This window comes from Nuphar pumila, chromosome 5 (genome assembly GCF_984573655.1).
Source record: "Nuphar pumila chromosome 5, dmNupPumi1.hap1.1, whole genome shotgun sequence".
In the NCBI taxonomy this organism is placed as follows: domain Eukaryota; kingdom Viridiplantae; phylum Streptophyta; class Magnoliopsida; order Nymphaeales; family Nymphaeaceae; genus Nuphar; species Nuphar pumila.
In genome coordinates, this window is record NC_143253.1 from 53175325 (window position 1) to 53182758 (window position 7434).

Sequence of the window (7434 nt, forward strand, 5' to 3'; positions counted from 1 at the left end):
GAGCAACCCGCTTTCAATTCAATTATGCAAGTAAACAAGGTTAATCAGAAGGAAAAACCTTGGTATCAAAATATCAAAAATTTCATTAAAACTGGTGAATTTCCACCCGAGATGTCAAAAAGGGAGCAACATGCAATCCAACGTATGTCTGCCCGTTATTTCATTCGTGCCAATGTTCTCTACCACCGTGGGTTCAGTTTTGAGTATTCAAGGTGCTTAGACAAAGAAGAAGCTATGAAAATCATCCAAGAGGCACATGAAGGGATTTGTGGTGGCCATGTCGGCTATCAAACTCTCGTCAAACAGATCGTTCGAGCAGGGTATTACTAGAATACCATGCAGCAGGACTGTCATAGATTTGTGAAGAAGTGCGTCAAGTGCCAATTGCACGCGCCTTACATTCATGCTCCAGCCGCATATCTACAATCAGTTGTTTCTCCTTGGCCATTTTCCATGTGGGCTTTCGATGTTGTAGGCCCGATTACTCCTTCTGCTTCCAACGGCCACAAATACTTCCTGGCTGCGACAAAGTATTTCACGAAATGGGTTGAAGTTGTTACTCTACGCACAGTAGAAGGCCGCCACATGATTTCTTTCATTCACAAGAACATTCTTTGCCGCTTCGGCATTCCACATGATATTGTCTTAGACAATGGAACCCATTTTAAAAATGAGAGGATGAAGACCTTCTGTTCTAAATTCAGAATTTCCCATCATTTCTCAGCTCCCTATTATCCTCAAGGGAATGGCCAAGCAGAGGCCACCAATAAGATCTTGATCCGTATTCTGGAAAGGACTGTGAAGACAGGTCGAGACTGACATGAGAAAATCCATGACGCACTTTGGGCATATCGGACCACCATTCGGACCCCGACTAATGCCACTCCTTCAGAACTTGTTTACGAAACTGAAGTGGTTTTGCCTCTCCATATCCAGAAGCCCGCTCTCAAATTTGCTTCACTTATAGAATTGTCACTTGATCAGTATCGGCAGCAGAGATTGGTGCAGCTAGATTTACTGGATGAAAAGAGGCTCAAAGCAGCAGAGCACGCTCAAGCTTATCGACAAAGGATAACTCGACACTATGCCAAGTCCGTCATTGAGAGAAAGTTTCGAGTTAATGATTTGGTGCTCAGATCGACAGCTCATCTCAAGCATCGACCACGGGGCAAGTGGTCACCCAATTGGGAAGGCCCTTATATGGTTAAGGAAGTGCTTCCTCGCAATTCGTATCGTCTAATCAACGCAAATGGAGTGGAAATGCCAGATCCCATCAACGCTCTGCATCTGAAGAAATTTTATGCTTAGAATTTTCATTCTAAAGCTTTTTGTACTATTCAAAGAGTCATTTCAATAAAACAATGATCTTCTATCAATTCTTACATTCCTCTCCATGATACTGGGGCATTTTATTTTAATCTATAATCATCTTCTTCATCATATGCAGGCAGGATTAGACGAAAGCTTTTTTCCTCAAATTTTGTTAATTCTCAATTGATCTTTTGATCTTTATTTTCATTTCATTTGATTCACTTTTGGTTTAAGTAGATTTTTTACAAGCTATTGCTCATCGCTGTCAAGTTTTAACAAATTTTTCAAGTTCCATCTACCTTTATCTTTTTAAAAATTTACCCCTTCAGGTTAAGGGATAAACCTGATGCCTCCTGTCAATGAGGTATTCTCCTTTTTATTTTTCCCCGTTCAGGATAAGGAGACAAAATCCTAAAAGTCGACCACATGCAATTAAACTATGATGGTCCATTAAATTTTACCAAAGAATCTTTATTCTCTGAAAATTTCACTTTGTTTAGCTCATCTTTTACAACCCAGTCCTCGCACTAGGGTATTTCCCAAAAATCTCCAATCATCCATTGAGCTCATTTGGAGGATCTGATCCTCGCACCAATAACTTTCTACATTCAATCTTTTGATCAAAATTCTTTCTTTTGCAAAACTCAAGTTCTGATTTAAAATCTCCCAAAAGCTGGTGTATTTCAAACGTCCCAGTTTTTACTGGTCAGGTATTTCAAACGTTGCTTTTTACTGGTCAGGTATTTTCGAAAAAGATCCAACACTCGTTGGTCATATATTTCGAACGTTCCAGCTTCTCGCTGGTCAGGTATTTCAAACGTCTCAGCTTTTGCTGGTCAGGTATTTCAAAAGATCCAACACTCGTTGGGCATGTATTTCAAACGTTTCAGCTTCTTGCTGGTCAGGTATTCCAAACGTTCTAGCTTTTTGCTGGTCAGACCCAACACTCGTTGGTTATGTATTCCAAACGTTCCAGCTTCTCGCTGGTCAGGTATTTCAAATGTCCCAGCTTCTGCTGGTCAGGTATTTCAAAAGATTCAACACTCGTTGGGCATGTATTTCAAACGTTCCAGCTTCTTGCTGGTCAGGTATTTCAAACGTTCCAGTTTTTTTGCTAGTCAGATCCAACACTCGTTGGTTATGTATTTCAAACGTTCCAGCTTCTTGCTGGTCAGGTATTTCAAACATCCCAGCTTTTGCTGGTCAGGTATTTCAAAAGATCCAACACTCATTGGGCATATATTCCAAACGTTCCAGCTTCTTGCTGGTCAGGTATTTCAAACGTTCAAGCTTTTTACTGGTCAGGTATTTCCAAAAAAGATCCAACACTCGTTGGTCATGTATTTCAAACGTTCCAGCTTTTTCGCTGGTCAGGTATTTCAAACGTTCCAGCTTTTCGCTGGTCACGCATTTCAAATGTTCCAGCTTTGCTGGTCATGCATTCCCAAAAAAGAACTCAGCTTTTGGTCGTGTATTTCCAAAAGATCCAGCTCTCGCTGGTCATATATTTCAAAAAGTCTCAGCTCACAATTATCGAGCTCCCGAAATCAACCTATTCCATAAATCAAACCTTCAGGTTGCGATTTCTCTATTCTCTCATTACCAAACCTTCGGGTTTCAATCTCTCAAAATCTATCATTTCCAACAACCTTCATATCTCTAAATCTCTCAATTCTATCAATTCTCCAACCTCAGGGCGCAATATTTTCAAAATTTCACCATTTTCTCAACCCTCGGGTTATAATCTCCCAATTTCGATTATCCTCAAAACCTTCAAGCCCTTTTTATTAAAACCCAGTTTTTCATAACCATTCGTGTATTTTCCAAAAGACCCAACACTCGTTGGTCATGTATTTCCAAAATGTTCCAGCATTATTGTTGGTCATGTATTTTAAATGTTCCAGTTTTACTGGTCAAGTATTTCAAAAGGTTCCAGCTTCTCGCTGGTCACGTATTTCAAAGGTTCCAGCTTTCGCTGGACAGGTATTTCAAAAAGATCTCAACATCTATTTGTCATATATTCCAAAAGATTCCAGCTTTCGCTGGTCATGTATCTCGAAAAGGTTCCAGCTTCCGCTGGTCACGTATTTCAAAGGTTCCAGCTTTCGCTGGTCATGTATTTCAAAAGTCCCAGCTTTTTGCTGGTCATGTATTTCCAAAATCGAAGATACAACTCAAGTTCTCATCAAAATCTATATTGAGTGATTATTTCACAAAGAATTCGTGAAAACTTTGCCAATTTGCTAAAAACATTTGTCGATTCTAAGTATTCTTACTGTACAAAGAGAATTTCCTCAAACTACCTCTAGTATTTCTTTCCAAAAAGGTAAAACTTTCTGTGAAAAGAGGTAAGATTCAAATCTTTTTCTGATTGATCAACCAAAAGGATGTAAGAAACGCCCTTGATATGATCAATAAAAGAAATCTTCAATGATGTTGTAAAGCCAGAAGCAAATTGATATTGATCGTGGCTATGGCGTATGTTTTAAAATGACTTTCTAGCAATCAGGCAGTGGAAATATCTTGAGCTACAAAAAGAACCCACTTAATCCATATCTTCTCATTCTAAAGTTGCAATCAAATATCCGCAAAAGGGATCTCTCAATTGTCGTCAAGATGAAGACGAATTAAGCGAGTAGACCCCCGAGGCCAAAGAAGATTTGAAACATCTCCAAGATGACGGAGTTTGTGATGGATCCTTCCAGTGAAAGTTCAGATCACCGTCAAGATGAAGGCGAGTGTGATGAACCTACCGACCAACCCTGAAAGATATTTGATTTCTGCTATCATTGATCATGCATAATATTTGCATTTTATTAATCATTATTTATGCATGATCCGTGTTAAAATCGCTCTAAAAACCCATTTTTATTGTTAGTTGTGAGAAATTGCATTGAATTGAATTTTATCAGAAAATCGTATTTTTCAAAGCTTTCCCTGCATATATTTTTTAGTGTTTCTATTATAGTTAGAATGTTTTAATCGTAGTTTAGTTTGCTTAGGTTTTTATTAGCTAATTTTTAATCAGTTTAGGAAGTTTGTTTGTTTGTTTTTAGACAATAAAACATGTTTTACTAAAATGGGTCTTTTGAAAAATATTGAAAATTGTGGACTTGTTTTGAAATTTTTTTCTTTTACCCTAATTTAGTATTATAAGTAGTCTTCTACAGCAGAAAAAAAGGGGGTCTCTCACGTTGGAATTCACGCAACCCACTTTGAAGTTCTCTCTCTCTCACGCCTCTCTCTCTCTACCTTCAGCCGGTTTTTCTTCTTCTTCTTCTTCTTCTTCTTCTTCTTCTTCTTCTTTCTAGCCAGCGGGTTCTTCCTTCAGCAAAAGGGAGGCAGCGTGGAAATCTGATATAGGGAGAGACCGTTCTTCCCTCAACCAGTCCAGCCAAGTCCCTCATCGGGTTGTTTCCTTTCTCTTTCTTCCCTTATGCTACTGTGTTTCTCTTCTCTTTTCATAGTGTAGTGAGTTGCGTAGCATTGCATTAGCATACTGCATCTTAGATCTGCATAGCATATGTTGAGCATCATCTGAAAAATCAGAAAAGAAAAAATAACGAGTGTCATTTTGTTTTATTAGCGTCTGCTTAGTGCACAGTATTTTATCAGCAGCATCTTTCTTTCTTTCTTGCTTGCATCATCGTGTCTTAGAATAATTAATTAGTATGTAAGTTGGTGTTGTCATCTGCAAGGCTTACTTCTGTAAGGTTAGTTCTATTTTTCTTTTGTAGCCTTTTTCACATAGCACGTGAATTCTTTTAGTAGGCAAGGTTTAATTTGTGTTTGCTTAACTGGTGTCCTTTGATTTAATGCATTAATAATTTTTTATATAGCCATAATTCTTAGTTAGTTGTCACTATAGATATTAGATTTAGTTGTTGTGTTGCAAAAGCATTTGAAGGTGCATTGACGTTAGGTTATATTTAGAGTTGTAGAAATTAATGTTACTGATTATATAAGTTAGGTCTTGAGGCTGAGTTACTTGAGTTAGAGTAGTACAGAATTAGTACATTGCATTGCATTAGCGGTTTCATGGTTCATGCATGTTTTTTAATTTTTTTTTTTACATAATCCGTTAGTTGCTTCTTAGTTAGATTTAGGGTTGTTTTTCTTTTTCTTGTTACATAGTTGAAATTTATTTGTGCAGATCGTTATTGTTTTGTAGTGATTCATGTTTTTAAGTTAGTGATTTCTTAGTGCTGGATTATTCATGGGTAGATGAGTTAGTCTATGTTCAAGTTGAATTCATAAATAGTTTTTAGTGTACACGTTGATTCTTTCCTATTCGTAATTTGTTAATTTGTTATGCTAATGTGTCTTTTAGTGTAGGCAGTTAGTGAATTGGATTCTTTTTACTGATTTCTCATTTTAGATTTAGTTTAGCTTCTTTGTTGCTGCTGCGTTTGCTTGATTTCTGTTTTGCAGGGAAGCGTTGGACGTGCAAAGAGATCATTTTTTTTTGTGCCCTCAAGTGGGCCCTCAGAGGACCCTGAATCAAACCATACCAAAGTGTTCAACCTGGAAGGGACAGATAGGGACCACCAAAGCCTTAAGCACTGAAGACTCTTGTTTTTCTCTTTAGACTAGGCTTTTATTTTATTTTATTCAATTCATTGGGTTGTAATAAAACCATTTATTTATTTTGTTTAATCCCTCTGCGTAGGGCCGTACTCTCGTAGTTAATTATTTAATTAATTCTTTTTATTTTGGCAATAAAGAGTAGTTAGATTGTGTGTTTGAATACGAAGTATTTTCCGTTCCCTGAGATCGACCCGGACTCCACCACTTGTGCGAGCCGGTTTTTATATTTTTGGTGTCTGGCTTTCACTGGATTTTCATTAAAAATATTGTTTTAAAAAGGGTTTTCATAAAACTCACACCAAATTTTGGCGCCGTTGCCGGGGAACGGCGAAATACTAGTATTCACTTTATTGCCTTGTGTTTGTTCTCGTATTTATAGGTTGTTAGTTTAATTCAGTTCTTTAATTAGGATTGTTTAGTTTGCTTTTCGCATTTAGGCGTAGAACCACGTGTGTGCATACCGTAGAGACAAGCTTACTTTTCTGCACAGCTCACCCATTAGGATCCCCTTAGAAGTGACTGTGTACGATTGGTACCGTGCACATAGATTTCATTGTCGTAAATTCTCTACTGAGTGCAACTGCGTGGTGCTTGTTTATTTCTTGTTTTCAGTAATTGTTTTTGTTACTCGCTTTGTGGTTTGTGTGGTTTGGCCGCTAGCGCGTTAGTTAGGTAGAAAAACCCAATTTAGGACGGTTGCTGCACCGGTCTACCCTTTGGTGCATGCACGGGCGACGTTCGCTTGAACCTGAGCTTGCCGAATTTGTTGAGGATCCCGAATCTTTCTTTAGGAGAGCCCATCAATCCAGCCCCATGGCTGAAGATCAGCAGTTGATCCGTCCTCTTAGGGAGTACTTTATGCCCAACACATACACTCCTGCCTCCTGCATCACAAGACCTGATGTGGGAGCGAACCATTTTGAAATCAAGGCCAGTGTCATCCAGATGTTACCCTCCTTTTATGGCCTTAGCAACGAAGACCCATACCGTCATCTCGACGAATTTCTCGAGATCTGCTCTACGGTGCGGATCAACAATTTTGGAGATGACGCGTTAAGGTTGACGTTATTCCCCTTCTCCCTTAAGGATAAAGCCAAGCATTGGCTGAAGGCCCTCGATACAGTTCAAATTACCACTTGGGAACATATGCAAAGGGAGTTTTTAAAGAAATACTTCCCAATTGGTAAGACGAACCAGTATCGAAAAGCCATCACCAGCTTTTCACAGATCGAGGGAGAAATGTTTCATGAAACGTGGGAGAGGTTGAAAGATCTTCTCCGCAAGTGTCCCCATCACCAGGTGCCCCGCTGGCAACTGGTGCAATATTTTTATGATGGTCTCACTGAAAAGAACCGCCAAATGGTTGACGCTGCCTGTGGGGGCACTTTTATGCTCAAAAGTGAAGATGAAGCATGGGCCCTTTTTGAGACCTTGAGCGAGAACTCCATGCACCATGCTTCTGCTTCACGATCTGAAAGGGCCACACCTGTGCAAGATGGCGCGAAGAAGGCTGGTATATTCGAGATAGGGATGCAC

General features: G+C 39.0%; 1 non-coding gene across 1 annotated transcript; it reads right to left on the reverse strand.

Annotated features, from left to right (window-relative positions):
• Positions 1 to 7091: 7091 nt before the first annotated feature.
• LOC149837600 (small nucleolar RNA R71) lies at positions 7092 to 7197 on the reverse strand. The gene has a single exon (XR_016432292.1). It is a non-coding gene; the product is annotated as a small nucleolar RNA R71 (small nucleolar RNA).
• Positions 7198 to 7434: the final 237 nt, after the last annotated feature.